This window comes from Phacochoerus africanus, chromosome 10 (genome assembly GCF_016906955.1).
Source record: "Phacochoerus africanus isolate WHEZ1 chromosome 10, ROS_Pafr_v1, whole genome shotgun sequence".
NCBI classification, from domain to species: domain Eukaryota; kingdom Metazoa; phylum Chordata; class Mammalia; order Artiodactyla; family Suidae; genus Phacochoerus; species Phacochoerus africanus.
This window is the reverse complement of record NC_062553.1, coordinates 100,662,766-100,685,268: the sequence shown is the minus strand read 5'-3', so window position 1 is coordinate 100,685,268 and position 22,503 is coordinate 100,662,766. Positions and strand designations below refer to the sequence as shown.

Genomic DNA, 22,503 nt, shown 5'->3' with positions numbered 1-22,503 from the left:
TGACCATCATACTATTGCTCACTGGATGGCTCTATAAAAGCAATTTTTCACTCCCTGGCTTTGCAGGAGCCAGGTGTGCTTCCCAGAATACGCCTATTACACAGCCATCCTCAGGAGCCATGGCTTACACAATGGCCCTTGTGATTTGCCCTAAAACGTCCAGGTCTTGAGGCCCCACGCATTACAACTTTGGGGACGCATTTCACTCGTATTTTCAGGCGGGGGTACCCCCTTTTTCTCTTAGTTTCAATACAAACAAGAGGAACAGGCATTTTCTCCCCCCATCCACAAGCGCCTGCAGCACGGGTGCCCTAAAAAAGGAAACCTGTTTTCCTCCTCCTAGGTTACTGGTTTCTCCACCCAGTCTTCCCACAGCGCTCCACTCCCCGCACCCAGTCCTTCCGGCCCCCACCCAGACTGGGAGAAGCGGCCTGGCATTCCAGGTAACCTGATTCCCCAGCCGGGAGGGGCGGGGGCGCTGCTGGGAAGGCAGCCACGTGACCTTGCCTGCAGCCCCGGGAAGGCAGACCTGGCTCCTAAAACTAGGGGACAGGTGAGCCCGGAGTGCTGTTGTGGATCAGAAATTAAAAAAACATATTGTTCCTAAAAGGTTGCTGGCTTCTGCCTCCAGCCTCCGTCACTTTGATCATTACCAAGGAATAGGCACAGCGGGCCTTGGGGTTTTCTGGCCTGAACGGAGCTGCAGACAAAGGCGGTGCGATCTCTGGGAGAAAAGGGCCGAACGGGTTTTATGGGAGCTTCGGCACAAGTCTGGACGCGGAGGCTGCGCGCGGGGAGGGCCAGGAACCCTGGCAGGAGCCGGAGCTGCAGGCCTCTGCTGGGAAGCACGCCCCTCCGTTGTTTCCCTGGCTCTGCCATCCTTAGCTTATCTAGACAGCTTTCTTCTTTGATCTGTAGGATAGGAAAAAGTAGGGGACACTTTGACATTCTTTAAGAGGCGCGGGGATTTGCTGCTTTCTCGCCAAATAAAGGGCTGATAGGAAGTTTCTGGAAGGAACATGCTGTCACAGGTAATCTAATGAGCTTGGCCTCCTCTTCCAGTACCCATTAATCAATCAGCTGACACTGAAAGCATCTAAGTGTGGATGCTGCATGCAGTGGAGGAGTGAGGGCATGGTCTCTGCTTTTAAGGTATTTATGGTTTAGCTGGGGAGATGGAATATATGGGAGTGTAAAACACAGTAATAGCTAACATTTATTGATTGCTTCCCAAATGCCAGGTTCTGTATGGCATTTTCCTTTATTCCTCAGAACACACCATCAAGTAGGTACTCTTATCATCTCCATTTTACAGGCATTTTAGTGAGATCACTGTCCCAGGTCACATATGTGTGTGCATTTGGGCTCTGCATGAGGTCTGGGGACTGTGTTTGCAAACCCAAGTCTGTTTAATAGCCAATGATGGCGAGTGGTCAGTTGCACTTGGCCTCATCTTCTCGGCTCTGGTTCCAAGGCTATTGCCTTTGCCTTCTCTCTGGAGAGCAAGAAAAGTGCCCTGAGGAAACTTTTTAGCCCCCAGTGCCCTTTGGGACCCTATGCAAGTTCTGTTTCTTCCCTCTTCTCTGTCTTGTTCTACTCAATATTACGGCCAGGGTGATTTTTCCTTAGGCAATAGTAACTTGATGTGTACATCTTGTCCTTTGTGATTTTTTTTATCAAAATAGAGAAAAGGGACCTAACTTAAAACTAGTAAATGTACAAAGCACACAAAGCAGAGGTTCACCTCATTGAGGTGGGACTGGATGGTCTCTTAGGTTCCTTCCTCTGATGTTCAATGATTCCCTCACTCTGTTTTCCATGGAGCAGTGACCTTCCTTAAACACAGTCAGGTAGGGTCAGGGTACCAGTACCCCAAAGGCAGGTGGCATGGTATGGCATATAGCATCTTCAGCTCAGTTTGGCACTTACAATGACTAAAAGACCAAACAGAATGTGGTTTTCTCAGGGAAGCCAACATCTTGATAATTTTTAATAGTGTAAAACATGAGCCAGTGAGATTTTATGAGTATCTTGGGGAGACACATCCTTTGACCTGGTATATAATCCCACATCTCTGGCACTGGGCTAATTACAGCAACTCCCTTGGACATGGATCTGAATGGGAAACATGGTGTTCAGAAAAATTCCAGATTGGTGGGAATTAATTCAGGGCCCCCATTCTTTACACTGTATTCTTACTTAATAGGGATTGAGAAGGCCTGGGAATCCTTATTTAGTATAATTCCTTCTTCTTCTCCTCCTTAAATCCATGCCACGGCAGTGACCTGAGCCACAATAGTGACAATGCCAGATCCTTAACCCACTGGGCCATTAGGGAACTCCAAATTCTTCTTCTTTTAGCCAGAGATACAGGTGTCTGAAAACTTTGTTATACTTAGTTGTGCTTTTATTGAGCTCCTCTATTCGTATCACTTATTGGTAAAAATAATGAAAAGAACAGAGTAGGTGTTGGGAAACCTGAGTTCTAGTTTCGGACCTGCTTCTAGTAGCCAGCCTTGGACCCATCATACCAACTCCCATCCATATGGGCCTCTGTTTCCTTACCTTTAAGAAAAATAAAATAAAAACTTGGACCAGGCCTGTGGTTTTCAAATCAGAGCTACTCTTTCATATATTGCAGTTTCGTGAAAGTTATTTATTTACTAAGTGAAAAGGGAGAGTCAATGATACCAACTGTTTTAATCCCACTGCTCCAGAGGCTTGCCCAGGTCTTCAGCTCTAATGGTCTATAATTCTCTTGGAGGCACTTGGGAATGGCCTTGCTTCTTGGGAATCATGGCTGTTTAGATTGGCTGGATTATAATTTGCATGAAGAAAAGAAGTTGGAAGACAAGCCTGGAAATGAAGTTTCCGCCCAGATTTGCAATTGCCATGGGTGCCTGGCCAAGGAGTCTGGACATTGTTTCATCGGAATTCAGGGGTCACCAGTGGTTTTTGAGAGCAGAATTTTGTCAGTTATGTTTTGCATGCAGCTGCGAGTAGGAGAGACCCTGAAAAATAGAAGCTTAAGGACAGAAGAGCTACTTCCTTATCTAAGAGCCTTTAGGAATTGGCAGTTTGGGGCCGGTACGCAAACTTTGTGCAGCCATCAGGGAGCCAGACTCCTCCTGGTGTTTGGCTTTTCCGTTCTAGTGAAGCAGGCTTTCATCCTTGTAGTTACCTCATGGTCCATGATATCTGCTGGGCTCCACCCATCACACTTGCATTGCAGGATAGAAGGAGGGGTGAAGGGTAAAGGGGGCATGCATCCCAGATGAGTCAGCTCACTTTAATCAGCCTTCTCAGCAGTCCCTCACCCCCCCCCCCTTTTTTTTACATCTCATTGGCCAGAACTGAGTCTCACTGCCACACCCAGTTTTACAGGAGGCTAAGAAATATACACTTTATTCTGGGCAAGGATGTGACTTGTTGAAGGTCAGGGTTTTGTTACTGAGAAAGAAGGGAAAATGGATATTAGAAGGCAGCTTGTGTGTGGTCTCTGCTATAGAAAATGATCAGAACTCTGCCCTGGATTTATTTATTTACTTATTTGCTTTTTAGGGCCGCACCCACGGCATATGGAAGTTCCCAGGTGAGGAGTCAAATCAGAACTGCAGCTGCTGGCCTATACCACAGCCACAGCAACACCAGATTTGAGCCGCATCTATGATGCCACAGCTTGTGGAAATGCCGGATCCTTAGCCCAGTGAGTGAGGCCAGGGATCAAACCTGCATCCTCATGGATGCTAGTCAGATTCATTTCCTCTGAGCCATGACGGGAACTCTGGCAGAAGAATTTAAAGAGCACAGGGCATGATGGGGTGGTTTTTAGTGCATCTTGCCTGGGTAAAAGCAGCTCCTTAAAAGAGAGCCTGGGCCAGATAATCCCAAGTGGGGGCCTTAAAAAGGGCATTCTCAGGAGTTCCCATCGTGGTGCAGCAGAAACAAATCTGACTAGGATCCATGAGGACTCAGGTTCAATCCCTGGCCTTGCTCAATGGGTTAAGGATCCCGCGTTGCTGTGAGCTGTGGTGTGTGTCACAAACAGAGTTTAGATCTGGTGTTGCTGTGGCTGCGACTTAGGCCAGCAGCTGGAGCTCCGATTTGACCCCTAGCCTGGGAACCTCCATATGCCATGGGTGCAGCCTTAAAAATACAAAAAAGACAAAAAAAAAAAAAAGGCATGCTCAGTGAGAGGAGGGAGAGCAGTCCACCCCACCTGTGTGTCATGTACAGTGATATATCCTGGTGTGCATGGTTACATAAACCTAGATTTTGGATATCCCCTTCCTTCAGAATTTTGAAGTCATTGTTCTGTTGTCTTCCTTGTTCTGAAGGTATTGCTGGCTGAGGAAAAGGATAGTGATTCTGAGTGCTCGTCTTTTATTTGTGACCATTTTTTCTTTTCTTTTTGGAAGCATTTAGGATCTTCTTGACACTGAAATGCTTTGCTGGACATCTTTTTTTTTTTTTTTTTTAATGTTATGGCCACACCCCTGGCATATGGAACGTCCCAGGCCAGGTTTTGAATCTGAGATGCAGCTACAGCAATGCTGGATCCTTTAACCTACTGCACTGGGCTGGGGATGGAACCTGTACCTCCACGGCAATCCTGAGTGGGATTCTTAATCCACTGCATTATGGTGGGAACTCCCTCAACATCTTTTATTATTCAGTGTGCTGCTCCCTTAATGAGCCCTCAATTGTGTCCTTCGGGTATGGGGCATTTTCTCTTATTATTTCTTTGATAATTTCTTCTCTGTTCTTTCTGGAAATCCTGTTAAGTCACAAGGTGGATCTCCTTGACATCTGTCCTCTTCTGTTTTTCATCCCTTTGCTTTATATTCTGTGGGTCTTTGTATTGCCTTCTTTATAGGGCAATTAAAAATTATTTTTCCCATTGTCATCAAAAGGTGGTTATGGTCCAGTGAAGGGAGATGGGGGTAGGAAGGCTTTTTGGCCCTGGGTCTTTGGTGCAGAAGTGCTCTGAATTTTCCCCTTGCTAGCTGCTAGTCATCACCCACCTGGCTCTAGTTTTCCGTGTGCTTGGACATGACTGAAATTCATTGGTCCCTTGGATTTCTGAATGGAGATGGAGGCCTTCTTTGCAACCCTACTTAGTTCTCTCAGCTTTCTGTGTCTCTGTGGCTTAGAACATATGTTCATGCTCTGATTGTCCCCTCTGCTGGGTCTGACCCCTCACACCTGCCATCTATGGGCACAACCTCCCCAAGGTGTCTGTATTTTTCTCCCAGGTTGTTTTGTAGAAGACGACACAGAGCCTAGGAGGGATCTACATGGTAAGAGTTGCTTTGTTAGAATCATCCTAAATGCTCGTTGAATACCTAGAGGAGCGAACACTTCACCAGTACACACCATCTTTGTAGAGTTTATGTGAGGTCTGGGTTTGTTGCTGTTCTTGAGTTACTTCTCTGAGGACCACTGGGGGTGGGGGTAGGAGAGGGGAACAAATGGAAGAGAGTTGAGCTTTGACAATCACAGTGGAAAAGCTGTGGGAGCCTCCCTGAATATGCCAGGGCCAGGCACCAGTGCTCTAAAAAGATGTCCTCAGTAGCATTTGGGGGGGATTGTATGGTGTTCATGGACCGCTGGTTATTGCATAACTGGGTCAGTAAGAGGTCAGGGAGGCAGGAGCGGGGAAGCTGTGAGCTTAGAGGTGGAACTAGCCGCCCTCCCAATCGGTGTGCAATCTCTAGAAGGAACATAAAACTAAAAAACGCCTGTTTGGGGGAGTTTTCTTTATCACAAGATCAGGAGAGGAGATAGCTGCACTCCTTCCACTCTGCATATGACACAATACAAGTATCATCAGAAAAAGCCCCATTCTGAGAGAGCAGTTAGAGTAATTGCGCACGAGGAGATTTAGGTCACCCCTGGCCCAATCTGGTGGTGATTTGAATCCCTTTTAGTACTTGAGAAAGGAATGTTTCATCTGAAGTCGAGTAGCCCTGAGCGTATCCCCTCCCCCTTGCAGGTGGCTGATGGTTCCTGGGGGATGAGCTGCTTCCTCCAGGGAGCTCCCTCTGCAGCTGGGATAGAGGCGTGTTTCTGCAGCTGTCTAACCTTTAGCTTTATCTGTCTCTCGGTGACCTCTTTGTTTTATAAGTCCGTTTATTTGCTTGTGCAAATTGAGTGTTCTTAGAAATAGAACAGAGCTAGAAAGAGGCCAATGTTTTGGCGGTTTCCTCTGAAGGAGGAGCAGCAGTCGTGGGACCAGGCATGGCAGAAGCGGCCGATGCCCTCACAGCCCCTAGGGTTGGTTTATTTTCAGACTGTGTAGTGAGGTCTAGTGGGCAGAGAAAGACCATCTCCCTTGTTGGAGGTAGAAATATCTGCGGGGTTTACCAGCTAATTACTTCTCCATGCCTTGGGAGTTCAGAGAATTTGCTTAGCAACTGGCTTGACCAGTCCCCCCAGCCCTGCTGCCCCCCGACATTACTGGACTTACCAGTGGGGCCGATGGAGCAGTTTTTGAGCTAAACAAAGATTCAGCATTTTGTGAAAAGGGTGCCAGTCTTTTCCTCGATGGGACCTGAGCCTGTAACCCAGTCCAACAAAACGAGGGAGAACATGCCAAAAAAAACTTTTTGAGAAACAGCACAGGCAGTAGGAAATCATACTGGTCAGGGCTTGTTTTCCTGGCGCAGGGCCTCATTCCAACCTGTTGCAATCAGCTCTCTGAGTGTCTATAGGGACACCCTGGTGGAGGGGCCCCTCGGAGGAAAGGAACTTGTACATGGCTGTTTGACTGGGCTCCTTGCCAGGGGCTAAGTTCAAAGTGCAGTTTCCAGTAATTTGCTGGGACTTCTCTGTGGGTTTGATAGGCCAGGACAGAAGCCTGCAAGTCGAAGTAATATTTCCTGAATTCTGTCATTTCTTAAGAAGAGGAGGAAGGTGTGTGGAGGGGACTGGGGCTTGGCGGGCTTTTGTTGGCTCTGAGAGCAGATGGGCCTCCTTCCTCCTGATTCCCTGGCCCTTTCTCCTCCTCCTGTCTGGGGTCCTGGGAAGCCTGGCCCTGGACTGGCATCGCCTGAGCACTGCCCCCCCGCCTCCGCCCGGGCACCCATGATATGCCCACCGGGTGCAGACTTTCGGCCCTCTGTTGATGGACTGCGTGCGCTGGCATTATTTGGAGCCATAAAGTTGTCGAGTAATGGCAGCATGTTCTTGTTTTCTCATATCTGCAGGATGAAAGTGAGCATTTTTATAATCCTTCCCTCCTTTCAAGCCCCTTCGTGAAACATGTGGGCTTGATTAAAGGGGAAAAAAGAGCTACAAAGAGAAGTTAGAGTTTACACTCCTTCCCCCCAGCCCTCTTCCCAGTGCGCTGCGGGCAGGACCCATCTTCTTGTCATTTCATCTTCGTGTCTCCCCCCTGCGTCTGGCAGAGGACTTGACACGTAATAATTCTGAATGAATCTTTATTCAATGAAGGGGTGTGGGGAGCAGTGGAATCTCATTTCAAAGGAGTGTTTGGTAGAACAGTGTCCTTTCTATGGCAGGTAGAGGCTCGTAGGAATGATGCTTTATTGATTTGATTATGGCTCATTTTCTGTAACAAGGGATTGTCTTCCAGAAATGTGTGCTGTGGTCTCTGTATCAGTCACGCTACTTGGAAAGGACCCAGCTGAGACGATAGGCACGAGGAACAGAGGGGAGAGGCGTAGTGGGCAGTGGTGGGAGCTGGGGTGAACTCCAGATTCTTTCCTTCTAGCACCACATGGCCATCACTTTTCAACTGTCTTCCCACTACCTCAGACACCCCTAAAGCCACAAGGACAAAGCCCCAGGAATACGCTAAGGGATGAGGGGGTTAAAGGGCCTGAAAATAGCCTGGGCCACAAAGTTCCTTCTCCATCTTCCTGAATTCTCCGGCTACACATTTATTTTCCTTTGCGAATTCGCCTCAGAAAGACTAACTCTCTGTGCTGCTCTTCCTCTAGTCTGAAACTTGAATTATAGCAATTTAACATTATAACATAATTCCACTGCAATAAAGCAATTTGGGGCTGGCAGTGGTGATGGAGTGGATGGTGGTGGAAATGGGGAGCCGAGAATCGACTGCAATGGATTTTTTTCTGCCTTGGTTTAAGAAATGTTAGTGTAAAGCCATGTTGGTTTGAAATCTTATTTAAATATTTTAAATTGAGGATGGGTGCTATGTAAAACGATCTAAACATGTACCTGAATGATGCCAGAAGCACTAGGTAAATGTTTAAAGCAAGATGGGAGAAAGTCTGGTTGTGTGGACTTGTCTTACACAAATAATGAGGTTGTGAAACTTCCCCCTCTTTACTGAATTGACTCTTTTTAAAAAGTTACATGAATTGATTATTTGTTTTTACCATGTGGAATAAAAAAAGAGTCTCAAAAATAGTTCAGTAGTCTTCAGTGATAGTTAAAAAAAAAAAAGCCTGTGGTAAATTGTCTAGAAAACCAGGCACCCCGCTAACTCTGTTGGTAAGTCTTGGAAATGGAGAGCAAGGAAAGAGATGAATGTAAAACTTCTCCTTGCCAAGTGACTGACACCGGTGTGAGGAGACTGGAAAACTTAGGTTCTTGAATGAAGTGAAGACAGCTTTTTCTTATCAGACAGTGCTGATACAGCAGGGCATGGATTTCCCAATGGGTATCTGGCTTTTACTCATCTCTGTTCCAAAGAAGAGAGACACAGGCAGAAGCTGATTGAAAGCATGTCTTGCTTCCTCTCAGTTCCTATATGTGCCAGAGGTTAGGGGATGTGATTACCTGCATCTTGCCTCCTCTATCCGTAGTGCTAAGCCTTTGGCATTTATGGAGATAACATTGGCAGTTTCACCTCCTCGGGAGGTATCTTAAAAGCCTGTGATAGTGTGTAATCTGGTCCAAAGCTCTGAAATTTCATCTAGTGTGTGGGAAGCAGCCCCTTCTGCAGTGAATAAACTGCACAGCTACTCCAGGGTGATTCTGTGCTTCCTCACACGTCCAGACTGAAGCAGTCCATCTCTCTTGTCTAGTGATCAGCATTTGGTTCCTTGTGAAAAATGGATCTTTACATAAAGTTGCCTGAGAGTTTGATGGAAATGACAAGCTAGGGGCTACGAAAATGAAAGTTCTTACTGAGAAAACATTTGTATGCAATTTTTAATCCTGTATTTTTAACCTCATTGGCCTATTACGAAGCTGAAAGGGTCACTTAGACTTCTCGAATGCACTTTCCTACATATTACGGAGAATGCCATATGCTATAATGATATTTAAGGATCTGAGACTTCGTATGTTAAATAAACTGTTTGTAGTCAGAGATTCAGTTTTTCATTTTTGCTGTGCTTACGATAGCTTGGAATTTTTTTTTTTTTTTTAAGGCTATCATGCTGTTAGAATTAACAGATATTTTATTACTTATTTTGGGACAAGCACTATCTTAGGCCCATGGCATTATATGAACAGTATTGAAATGAGTGACATAAATGGTATCTTTATAGTATTGCTTAACTACATCACAATTATGTACATGAATATGCCTTGATTAGAAAGACTGAGAAATGAAAAGCTTTAGGAAGCAATTATTTATATAGCAAAAGCATTTCGTGTGGCAAGAGGCTTGGCTACAGGTTATGTGTCAGGTATGGGTGGTGTTTCTTTGGTTCTTTCATTGAGATTGTTCTGCCAAGTTAAGTACAGACCACTCCCAGGCAGCTCTTCTGTTTCACCTCTGGATCCACCTCTTTTTTTTTTTTTTCCCGTTGGGACTCCTTTCTTCCAATTCAGTTGTTGCAGAGCCAACATAAAAACTGGGTGGGAAGGAGGAAGGAACTAACATGTAATTAATGTCTTCTCCATTTTCTGTATATTACCTCATTTAATTCTCAGAACACCCTGTGAAGCAAAGAAGTGATAACACCCCATTTTGTAGATGAGGTTCAGAAATAATTAAGCAGCTTGTTGTAAGTCACACAGCAAAGGAGAGAGATTTACCAGATTTGTGCGCCTCTGAGGATAGAGCTCCTGGACTGCCCAGCTGCCTCCACCCAGGAAGGATTTGGCTGTTTGTGTCAGGCAAAGGGCATTTCGTGGTCCTGCCCCTCTTCCCCTAAAGATCTGACCACATCATTTGATTTCTAGTGAGAAATGAAATAAGGAACATATCTATCGCTTAAAGCAAAGAATGTCTGATTTTTTTTTTTTTCCTGTGTCTATGAATGCTAGAATTTGTGTCACACTGGTTAGTAAATGCACTTTTAGAAAAGCTACTCTTTTAATGCATGTTGCCTTATTCTTCATTTTCAAAATAATCCCAGGCATTTTAGCCCAAAAGTGATACATCTAGGCTATAATTTTAAATTTATCACTATGCTATCCTTGGGAAAACTTTCAACTCATCCCCCCCCCATCCCAAATATGTCTAATACCACTGTTACCTACTAACTGTGGATTGAAATAGCAAGTCATTATGATGTCTGAATTAACATCCAAAACATACTGGTTTGCTTCCAGGGTTCCCATATCTATTATTGTTAAAACATATAACTTTTAAAACTCAAATGGTTTTCCCAAGCCAATTCTCTAATCACAGACATAAATTTCACTCCATTAAGGCAAGGAAACCAGGCAGTATGACTAAAGTTAGGAATATGCTCAAATTTCAAGGGAGGGAAAAAAAAAAAAGATTAGGCATGGAATTCTTTCCATTGCTTTTGCTCATGGAACATGGTTAAACTAAAACCCTCCTTTCCTGCACACATAGAGTGTGTATCCCTTTAAAATGAGGAATTGGATTTAGGTATGGAAGCTCCTTAGAAAATAGGGCAGGACATTTTGCAGAGAGGAGATATGGAGTGCTGCTGACTTTTCCCTGGAATGGCAGAAAGGACTGATGAAACTCAGTGAGACAGGCTCTCTTCCTTTCTGCATTTTAGGATGACTCGACATTGCTCAGTTGTATTTCCTCCCCTGAAATACCCGTTGCACATTTGTAAGTCTCTTAAATAATGACAGTCCCTGAGAACTTGTGATAACCAGGCAGGCCTATAAATAAGGAAAGGAGATAATATAGTGGGAAAGGCTAACTCCCGAGGCTATGGATTGTAGAGTCAGCGATAATTCTTTTGATTGCTATGCCTCAAGTACCTCAGCCCCTCGAGTGTTGTGTTTTAATGTTTATCAAGACTTTTCTTTATAAGGAGTCTCTTTTTAACCTACTGGACTAACTTAAACTTGCTATTTTTTAAAGCTCAGGTGTGTTCAACTATCTTTTAAAAATGTTCACTCTTACCATCTGTATTAACAAAAGGAGCCCAGACAGTTTTCCACCCTCCGTGTTTCCTTTGAGAGTGTGGTGAGACGCACATTCTTGAGTTCATAGGAATAGCCTTATATATGTACACAAAGTATACACAAAGTGATATAAAGGTACACAAGTTTTTAAAAGTACGAAGAGTAATATAAAGTATTTTTTGATATTTACGTTATAGCCAATATACGTTTAAATATGTTGAATTTGAAATAGGTCTGCATCTTTAGCAGAGAGAGAAAAATCTTTATAAACTTCCTCTAGTAAGTCAAAAGGGAAGACAAGAACAGTTATTTTTAAAATCTGCACTTCTGCTGTTAGAAATGAAATTTATTAGAAATAAGCCTTTTAGAAGGCAGAGTAGCAATAGTTATTAATGTTTAAAAAACATGTCTTTCAACCCATGAGTCCCACATCTGGGGATCTGTGTCGTATAAAGAAATATCTATAGTTATCGCCAAGTGGCTCTCTGTCACATTACACTGTTTTAATTCTTTGCATATGATTTAATAGCATTATCTCCTGTTTTATTTGTTCACTCATTTGCTCATTCATGAGACAGCATTTGAGTGGATGTTTTTAATTTTTAGAAATTTCAGAGCCAGAAAGATCACGTGGCCATGCGGTCTGAGTACAAGATGAATTTTGTTTTCAGCAAATCACATGCCTGCTCCTTCAATCCTCTCTGGGTTTGGAAAGGTGAACTCAAGTCTGAGGGATTCTATGAACCAAAGGTGTTGCAAACACAGGCAAGTGGACCACAAAGGTCTTGAAAACAGGAGAGAAGGGAATCACAAATGCCCATATCAGCAAATAACAGTCATAGGAGGCTCCAGGGACTCCAAATCTAGAAATTTTCTTAAAATACTACTGTACTCATGTCAAAGCTTTGTTCAGAACCCCTTATTACCTTTGTGTCACTTATGAGGTAAAGTTGAAGTTCCCTAGGCTGTTCCCAAAAAGTCTGGTTGCCTGCCCTTTCTCTGCCACTACTTCTTCATACCACCTCCCTGCCTGAGTCCATGGGGTCCTCCCAGTGTCCACTCAGAATCTCTCCTTCTCCTTCCTCATGCTCTTCTCCCTCCTTTTCCCTTTTCTGCATCTTACTCATCCCTTAAGCCTTGGCTCAGGTCCACCTCTGAAAGGATTTTGAACTATCCTGGTCTCTAGAGTCTTCTCTGCTTTTCCTGGCCCAGTTCTTCCACTGCAGGAGCAGTTACTCTCCCTGCCTCGGTGGCTTAGCACTCACAGCTGTGCCTTTTAACAGGTCATCCAGCCTCATATGCAAATATTTCTTCTTTTTCAACTGGGAAACTCCTCCAGGAGGAGGCTTGTGCCTTTTTCTTCCTTGTGTTTCCACCGTCCCAACCATGTTAACTTGGGTATAGTTGGCATGCAGTAAATGCTTGCTGATTGATAGTTATGTATAGGTATTTCCTGAAAATATGTAGTCATCCCATAACTCATGTATGTGCTGGAGCCCTTATGTAGAAACCAGTGTATTTGCATGTAAGCTTATCTATCCAGATAAGAATGCCTGCCTAAATGTAGGAACAAGTTTTAAGAGTCTTTCACCCCTCAGAAATGTGTGGGCACTCAGTGATATGAATCTGCATTTGCCATAAGCAGGATGAATGGACAATGAAATGGAATGAGAGATGTTTCATTTTTGAGAACCGGAAGCCATGAGACATTAGTAAGGATAATAGTAGCTAACACCTAATATGGCTTTTATTATGAGCTAGTTTGTCTAATTTTTCTAATGTATATTTATTCATTTAAATCTTTAAAACAACCTGAGGTAGGCACATTACTTTTAGCCCCATTTTACAGAGGATGAAGCACAACTAATCAAGCTCCTACGTGGACTGAGTTTCTTTAAGCTGTTTAATTGAAACATGAATAACTTGATGATTTTTCACTTATAAATTCACTTAGCTGGCTACATCTACACAAAGGACAAAACTCCACTCAAGTACTTTGTCGATGACATGACTATGATTCTGTTTAAGGTGAGATTAAATGTAATAAAAGTGGTTTAAAGAAAAATTAGCAAACATACTGCAAAGACATTTTTCTAAGGCAGACATCTTCTGAACGAACTATTTACCTTGAATCTGAGAACTGTCCCTGCTTTACTTTTGGACTATCTTTTAAAAGCCAGTATATGTTTCCTAAAAGAGAGTCAGTCTCCCTGATCAATAGTTATGTCTGTTTTTAAACCAAAGACAGTGTTATTACCTACCTCATTCAGATCATCTTGGCTGTGTCTGATTATGACTTTACCCTCAGAGGCTGAAGATTTGCTCTCAGTGAAAGGCATTCACAAGAATTTTCTCATAGTCTCCGGAAGGAGTTTCAAGACAAGAGTTCCAAAACTGTTGGAAATGCCTTGTTACCCCAATTCTGGGAAGATCCAAGGTTGCACTGCTACTCAGGGACAGAGGCAAAAGGAAGATCCAGGGCTTTTGTCTACTGGTTTTCTGCTAAACTGCACCACCACTAGAGGGCTCAGTGAGGGCCTGTGGGCTGGCAGTGGAGGCAGGCCTGTGAGAGAAAGAGCAGTTTCCTGGGGAGTGGAAAGAAGCACCTGGAGTTGACCAGAGCAGCAGAGAGGGTGTCCCAATGGTGAAAACTGAAAGACTGGTCACTCTTTGTAGTCAGTTTAGTTGTTCTGTGGCGGGGGGAAGGCGATTGTTGGATGTATATTATGCTCCTCACAAAGAAGAAGGAGAAACAATTTTTCGTGAGCCAATCTTAAGGGTTTAAGGGCCCAGAGACTCTAAGCCAAGGCTTCACCCAATTTTGTGGTCTGGACAAATGATAATAGCTGACATTTAAGTGTATATCAGGAATTAGTCTAGATGCTTCGTATAGATTAGTCATTTGAGCCTCATAACAAGCTATTTGTCTCATTCCTACTTTACAGGTGGGGAAAGCCAGTTACAGAGAGGTTACATAACCTGCTCTAATTTGCCCAAGATTACATTTCTATTTATTAAGTAGCTGACTTGGGGTTCACACCCAGGTAGTTTGGCATCAAAACTTCATCAATTAAAAAAATTAACCACGGAAAACTAAAAACATACACAAAAGTAGAAAGAAGAATGCAGTGAACTTGCATTGACCATCTCCCAGATGCCGTAACCATTAACTTGTAGCTGATTTTGTTCTGTCTGTATCGCTACCTCCTTAGTAGTCTCTCAGTTCTCCCTTCCTGGATTATTTTCAAGAAAACACAGACAATCTTATCATAGCACACATAAATATTTCAGTAAGTACTGCTGAAAAATGGCCTTAAAAAACTACACTCTTTCATAAGATGCATGTAATACCTTTTGTCTCTGTTTTTGTAACATGGACAGATTTGAAGATCACCGTCTAGGTCTGTGATAGCCTATCATTGCTTCTTCATTTATTTACTGTAATAGTTCCCTATACCAACCATTTGATTATCCTCATGTATAGTTAGCACAGGGAAGGCCACATAGATGCTAGATTCACAAAAACCTTTCTGTTTCCCTCTCTTGTCTCTTTTTTTACTAGTTTCAATGAGTTGGTTTCTTAACAACAGCTGAAGTCGATCACTGAATTTGTTTAAGGCATCATCATGAACTTATGGATGTTTAAATAGATTTGGTACCTACTTGATGCATTTTTGTTATTAATGTTCAGATTGTCGCATTTGGGTCAATGGGAGCCTCTTCAAGTTAGGCTTATGAGTCCTTTGATCATTTTCAACAGCTCTCTTACTTCCTGGCGTGACAACATGTTCTAGGCTTAGCTCGTGTATTTCTTGCCCTAAACTTGGAATCAGGCATTTTCCAAAGAAGTGGGCATCCCTTTGTGGGAAGCAGTATTATTTAGAGACAACAACCTGGCTATGAGGGGAGCTTATTGCTTCTGGATTGGTCATTGTTTTCCTTTTGTCTTTTCCCTCCTCTCTCCCCATCCCACCTTTCCTCCTTTTCTTTCTTTTTAAAGAGAAACAAAATAGAGTCCTGAATAAAAGTTGTTTTCTCTCTTTAAAATAAATTTTTATATAACTATAATTAATAGTACTTCAGAATAACAATATAAATATTATTAAAATATGATTGCCAAAAACCGTTTGAATTTGTTTTGCAATTCTTTTCCTCTTTAGAGTGTATACCACTAAGGAGGTACAGATTGTTGTCTTTTAAAGTCACTTGAGACGAGTTTTCTCTGTAGAATCTAAAAACTTGCTTGGTGGTTCAATGTATTTGTTTTATTTTACTTTAGAGTTGTAGTGTAGTTATCTTAAATTTCATTTAATTTTGTTTCAAAGTCAAGTAAAACAAGATTTATTCAGAGAAGTCTGGCTTCCATTTTTGTTTCTCCCTCCTCCATAAGTATTTTTTTTTTAAACTTCATAATTTATTATTCTATTTTTTTGTGTGGGAGCATGTCTGTGTGGATAGTGGTATCTCCCCCATCTCCACTTTCTTAGATGAATGTTAGCTCGAGATACACATTTTCCTCTACCTTGTTTTCATGCATTTTATACCATTTATCTCGACAATCCCTCCTTAGCAGCATGTGTGGACTTTGTTCATCCTCTTGAGAGCTGTGGAGTTTATCCAACCAGTCCCTAAGTGGTGGACATTTGAATTGTTTCCAGTCTCACTTAAAGGTCTGTCCATTTGTGGATCAAAGTCTAAAGACATTTAAATGGGGGAAAAACTCCATTCTGGTGAAGGGGCAAAATTAGGTAAAATGTGTTCTTCAACCTGGGTCACTCTCCTGGCATGTGTGTATCAGGCAAGAGAATCCTCATTGTTCAACAGTCCTGAACTTAGGGAAGTGATAGCAGGATCACGCTCATGTGGTTTCTCAGCCGTCTGTGTGCTTCCTGGAGATCCACATTGGAGCCGTTCTCCCCGCTTAACTTGACAAATATCTACATATTGACACATGGAAATGGTCATGTACTGGGAGTAGCTACTAACTTTCAGGAGATCATATACTCACATGACACAGACATAACGAATGTACTATCTTTTTAGGGCCACACCTGTGGGATGTGGCAGTTCCCAGTCTAGGTGTCAAATCAGAGCAGTAGCTGCCAGCCTACACCACAGCCACAGCCACGGCAGATCAGAGCCAAATCTGTGCCCTATGCCGCAGCTTGTGTCAATGCTGGATCCTTACCCCACTGACTGAGGCCAGGGATCGAACCTGCATCCTCACAGACACTATGTTGGGTTCTTAACCCACTGAGCCACAGTGGGAACTCCCCTAATTATTACCTTTTAAAGAATGCATCTACCTTTGTGTGGTCAAACATCACTTCTCTGCAAATGTACCCTTGAGCTCAGGTATTTCTCCATAGACCCCCTAACCTGAGGCATCCACAATTAAATATATCATCTTGGGTATCTTGCCTGCAAGGTGAAAACACCTGCCCTACTGTCTCTTTCTATTTTCAGAGATGCACTGTTCCCCTGGATTTCAAGCCACTGGTACTGTATCTCTCCTTATTTAACCTTTATACCACCTAATTTGGCCAAGTCTCCTAGATTAAATACCGATTTACCTTGGGTCACATGGAAACCTGCCCATGACAGTCATATCCAAAAGAGACTCCTTAAGAGGAGTCTGTAACAGCAGCAATTTGTCCTTGGCCCTTTCTCATGGATCAGTGAGTTACAGATGTGAATACCAACTGGTCAAATGTGACTCTTTAGAAGAAATACTGAATGTGTAGCATAAAGCACTCAAAAAATGATTCAGAAAGCTGGACTAAATGAGCTCCCATTAAACAAAAGGAACCAATGAAAACCCTGGGCAGGCTTAGCAGAGAGAGTGACCTGATGTCAGAGCGGCTGAAGCCATCTCCCAGCAGGAACACTGGGTGTGACTGCAGGAAGGAATGAGGTGAGAAATCACAGTGACCCTCCAAGCCCAGACAGGCTTTCTGGTAGAAGCCTTAGAACTGTCTGTCTCCAAGGCTCTGGGAAGCAGAACCAGGTCCAGGAGATGATAGAGGTGTGTCATACCAGGCTCTGTGGGGCAGTAGTGCCCTCTGAGGTATTTATGATGGGAATTAAACCTTACACAACTGTGGGAGGATCAGGGGAAGGGACGGTCCAGAGAAGGGAACTGGAGGATCAGAGAAGGAGTCACTCCTTAGGAAATGAGTGAAGCGCTGGCCTCAGTGGGCAAGTCAGAGCTTGTGGGGAGATCTGAGGAGAGAGCTCCAAGGCTGCAGGAGTGGGATGTGAAGGGGGAGCCAGTCGTGTCTCAGGGAAGCTGCTGCCTCTGGGTGGCTGCAGAGGTTCCGCCACCAAGTAACTGGTGGTGGGTGCTCTTGGCCAATGGGCCTCGCCCTTGGGAAGAAGAGCTGAGTGAGGAGGGGAGGGGACGAGGACCCCAGGACCTGTTAGGCTCCCTGGTGTCCTTCTCCTGAAGACTTTACCTGTGCCTCTCAGATCTTGCCCGAGGTGCTCTTTTTTGACTCCAAGCCAGAACCTTAGAGGGAGGGGAATCCGGGCAGTATAGTTGCCAGACTAACCATGTTGACCGTAGCATTCTCAGCAGAAAAAGAGGGAGGCGTTTGCTCAGGGAAAGGAAGAAATAAAGGGATGATTTTAAATCTGATCAAGTGTGGGATACCTTGAGAGACAGCAAGGGAATACTCACAGGGAAGGGATATTGCAGAAGGGTCCAAGTACTGGGCATTTAGTTTGTCTAGTGGTTACAAGGCACTTTCCCACACTGCCTCCATCACCTCCGCCCACCTCCCTCTATCACCTCTGCCCACCTACCTCCATCACCTCTGCTCACCTACCTTCATCTGGACCTGCACACTCTATTTTTTGCTCCTCTGTCCCTCTCCATTTTCTGTGAACTGGTAGTTAGATTTAGAGGTTGACCTTATGTAGGTGAGATTATTTTTTTTAGCAAGAAAAACTAGGAAGACAAGCCTCATTGGCGTTGTCTCTTTTGTGATGTTGGTGACCACCGATGATTGTTCCTTCCTTTGGGGACAGCCAGACCTCTTTGCTGTTGCCTTTTCTATAAACAGTAACCAGACCTTCACAATCCTGGCCAGAACAGGCATGGTCTAGAGGAAGAGGATCCTGCACACATGATCTTAGGTGCACATGTGCCTGTGTCCCCACATCCATATCCTTGTCAAGATGAGTTATTTCTCTGCTATTGCAAGAGAAAGCCTGGGTGACCTTCTTAGGCAGCACCTTTGGATTCTGGCCTGAAGAAAGCACGTAAGAGGAAGCCTAAGATCTGCAATGAGCAAGTGTTGTATAAACATTTGCACCCTTCCCCCCAGGAGAATAAGCATATTATCCTGCATACTTTATTTTCATACGGTATTTTTGTACTGTGCCTCCTGGGGGATAAAACCAAATCCTTCCATTTACACTTCCCAGTGAGGTGGGGAGGGGGTGGAGGGCAGAGGAAAGAGGGATCGGGGAGCAGTGAGGCCCTGAATTAAGGGATCTTAAATTAAGGCATTTGCTTTCATTGGCCCTGGTGCCAGCCCAGCCTGGGGACCTAGGTGAGTGTCTTTGATGCTTTTGCTTTATGGAAGTCCATAAATACAGTTTGGTGGAGCTCATACAGGACTAAACTAGTTTGGAAGCTAAATCACCTGTAATGTCTTGATGGAGATTTTCCTCAGCAGAGATGGAACAAACTCCTTTGCTGAGGTGGAAGAGCCAGGTATTATAGAGTCTTAAACTGTTTACACTTTGGAAATCGTTTTTATTGCCTCCACAAGTTAAAAGGTCCTATTTTTTTTTGGATTATTTCTTATGGTTTCAGAATTATCCCCTGAAAGAAGGCTGGATTTTTCTGCTTTATAGTTCCTCCGAAACAAAACTTCCCAAGGCAGTTGAAGGGGTTGACTTTTGACATACAGCTATGGGGATTGCAAGAAATCTAGAGACGTCTTTCAGAGAAACACTAAATCCTCCAGGGAAAGAAAAGTCTCTGCTTAAAGACTTTTTAAGCACACCGGAAACTCTTGGGATTTTTCATTCTATTAGTTTGTACATATGTTATTGCTTTTTATGGTTCCTGGCTATTTCACATGGCTCAGCCTCTGTAGTTTAAGATGTGTCCAGCCGCCATCCTGGGCATTAACGGATCCAAGCTCTTATGAGTGTGAAGAAATTAAGAGGGAGTGCAGTTAAATAAAAATTGTTACAAACAAATGAGGAAAGACACTCTGTCAATGGAGAAATTAGAATATCCTGATTTAAATCACAACCCTAAGTGTGATCTACTAATTATCTGTTCCCTCACTGATAGTGTTGTGTAGTCCACTCATTCCTCGTGGTTCTTAGGATGTTAACTGGGACATGAGTCTGTCCCTTTGTGTGTGAATGTTTCCCTGCAGCCAGGAGAAGAATGAGCTTCCACAGAGTTCCCTGACAATGCTGAAGGAAGTGAGCAAACTGAGCCTGGCCCTCGCCTGGTGGTGGCACTTAGAATTCTGAGGTTTGGTGGGGGTCACTGCTGACTGAGCAGATTTGGATATTTGATTTTATTATTTTTTTTCCAGAGCTAGTAGGGCAGGGGCATATGAATCTTCCCTGTATAACTTTTAAGAGACTCAGTATTACTTCTCAAAAGGCCAATTTATGAATGCAAAAATCTAACTTCTTGATGAATTGGATATTTGGGTCAACTGACAGATGCATTCCTGTTTGAGGAGCTGCCTTAGATATATGGTAAATATAGTTTGTTTTGTTGGATAGTTTTAAAAGTATATTTTCTTCCAGCTGTGGTATTCTCTGGAATCAGTTTTCTCCACTAGAAGGAAATATGTGTTAAATAGACAATCTATTTTAATTAGTCCAAGCGCGTTTGAGAGGGTTACTTTCTCTTACACACAGTGTCAGCAAAACACCAGTCAGTTTCTCTATTTTCTCCTTTTCTCACCCCTTTTATATTTAAGGTACTCCTCTGCTTGTATCATTTTTACCACCAAACTCTTTCATTCCCACACACTTTACATGTTGTGATTTTCAAAAGTTCCAGATTTACTAGATCATAAATTCCTTGAGGGCAAGTGTTGTGCTTCAGGGAAGTGTGCATTTTGAAGAAGAGAGGCCTGGATTCAAATTGTGGCTACTTTGGACCACAATTTGTGTGTATGTGACCTGGAAGAGTTGCTTAATTACTCTGACCCCCAGTTTCCTAATCTGTGAAAATAGGAATAATAATACCTAACTCAAGGGTTTCATGGGGCTTGAGATACACATATGGGGCTTATAGATATGAATGCACTTTGGGTTGAACACCTGATACCATGGGCTGAAAAAAAGGTTGACTTCTTTGCCTTATCTGTCTTAATCTTTTTTGCAAGGCATCACACAGAATAGGCCCTCAGGACTCACTAGATAATTGATTTCATTTTAGCGGCCCTTGCTTAATGATGTAGAGCGAGATTCCTTGTTAGTGGCAAATATCTTCAAATCACGTGGTAGGATGGCTTGTCTTGGGGGAAGTCATCTTGCGAATCAGTGCCTGCCTGTCAATATTTTGCATGTACTAGCTACCATGAGAGAGAAAAAAAGAAAGCTCATTTATCTTTATGAGAAGGGCTGTGGTGGTTATATTGTCAGTGTTGGCAAGTTTTATGGAATTAAAATGATTGTAGCCTTTGCTGGGACTCCCTCTGCCTTCTTAGTGGTTGAGTAGCTCAACAGTGGATCACTAATTTTAACCATCTATGTGGATTTTGGTTGGTTTAACTCAGAGGATGGCCTCTTCTCATGTAGCCTTTGTTTGAGGGTTACTTTTATGGGCTTGTAGTACTTTATGCATTATAGTTCACCATTCAGTGCTGGCATACTTTTATTATTTATTTATATGTTTTTTATATGTTTGAGTTTTAAGAGTTCTTTATATGTTCTTTATGCTACCCTGTATTGGGTATGTGATTTGCAAACCTTTTCTCCAATTGCTAGCATACTTTTAAATGAGCTGGTGAAATCTTTCTGAAATAAATCTGTCTTGGGCAGTATATGGCAACTTCTCTTTGAGTAATAGGTGATTTTTAAGTCTGCTCTCAGTTTACTTTCACTTGCTATGGATTCTTTGCTCAAACTTTATAGACCTAAGAAGTTAAAAAAATTTTAAAGCCTCGGTGAAGATAAATGGAAGATAATATGCACTTGCAATTGCTTTACCAAGGTTTCAGAAGAAATCAAAACAAAACAAAACAACTAAGAAGTTTCTTTGTCAAAGATCTGGAAAATAAAGTTTTTGGATAGATTTTGGGGAGACCTGTTTTGCATTAAAATACCAAATAAAACAAAATGATGGATTGTTTTGGCACCATTTAGCTTGGGCTTATGTGATGAGAACTGTACATAAAAGACAGCCAGTTATTGTCAGAAGTTGACAGATTTTTGGGTACCGTCTACTTGTTCAGTATAGTGAAGTCCCAGGGGTGAGGAGCTTTTCCAGAATTCTTATGCCAGGAACACTGCAGACTTCAGCTGTAGCAGACTGACATTATCTTCCTGGTTCTATAGCTGTCTATAAGTTTTGGTCTTGCCTTGCACACCGGATTAGTGCCTGTGACTTTCTGTACCAGCATTGTCATTACTGACATGGCTTCATTTTATTTGTTCCAAGTTTGAAAATTGGCTTAAAGTATTGGTCAGATTTTTAACAAGAGATGGGTACAGAAGTTTTTAGTGGAACAAATAGCACAGTCAAGAAAATGATGCAGAGTATGTCCTAAGAGAAGCCAGGTGATTTGTTTAATTGGTGTCTGGGAGATCTTTCAGGGGGTTCTGAAAAAGAACACTGGAAAGGTATCTTTGGGGACCTATTTGGAAGGCTTCGGGTGCCAGAATGAGGAACAGGGACTTAATTGACTTAATTTTTGGCAATGTAGATCAATTTTAATCTGATGAAGCACATGTTGGAGAACTCCTCAGGAGGCCAGTGATCTAGAGGAGAGGTGATGAGGTTTGAATTGGGTGGAAGTGATGACAGGAGACACCCTGAGACAGATGCCTCAATTCTGCCACATTACACTTAATGCACTTGTAGTACAGGGTGACATATGTCACTAACTGGATCTAACGCTATACCTGTTAATAGAAATAGCAGAGGCCTGACCTTAAGTCCAAGGTTAAGTGGAATAAATGTGTTCAACAACTATCCATGTCTGTTAGGTCGCTGGGAGGAGAGGTTGCCACCACAAA

General features: G+C 43.1%; 1 long non-coding RNA gene across 1 annotated transcript in view; it reads left to right on the top strand.

The window, feature by feature from the left end:
- Positions 1-243: 243 nt before the first annotated feature.
- Positions 244-22,503, top strand: part of LOC125138137 (uncharacterized) — a 273,650-nt gene continuing 251,390 nt past the window's right edge. The window contains exon 1 of the long non-coding RNA XR_007137584.1: positions 244-443. This is a non-coding gene — a long non-coding RNA (uncharacterized LOC125138137). The remainder of the gene's footprint in view (positions 444-22,503) is intronic.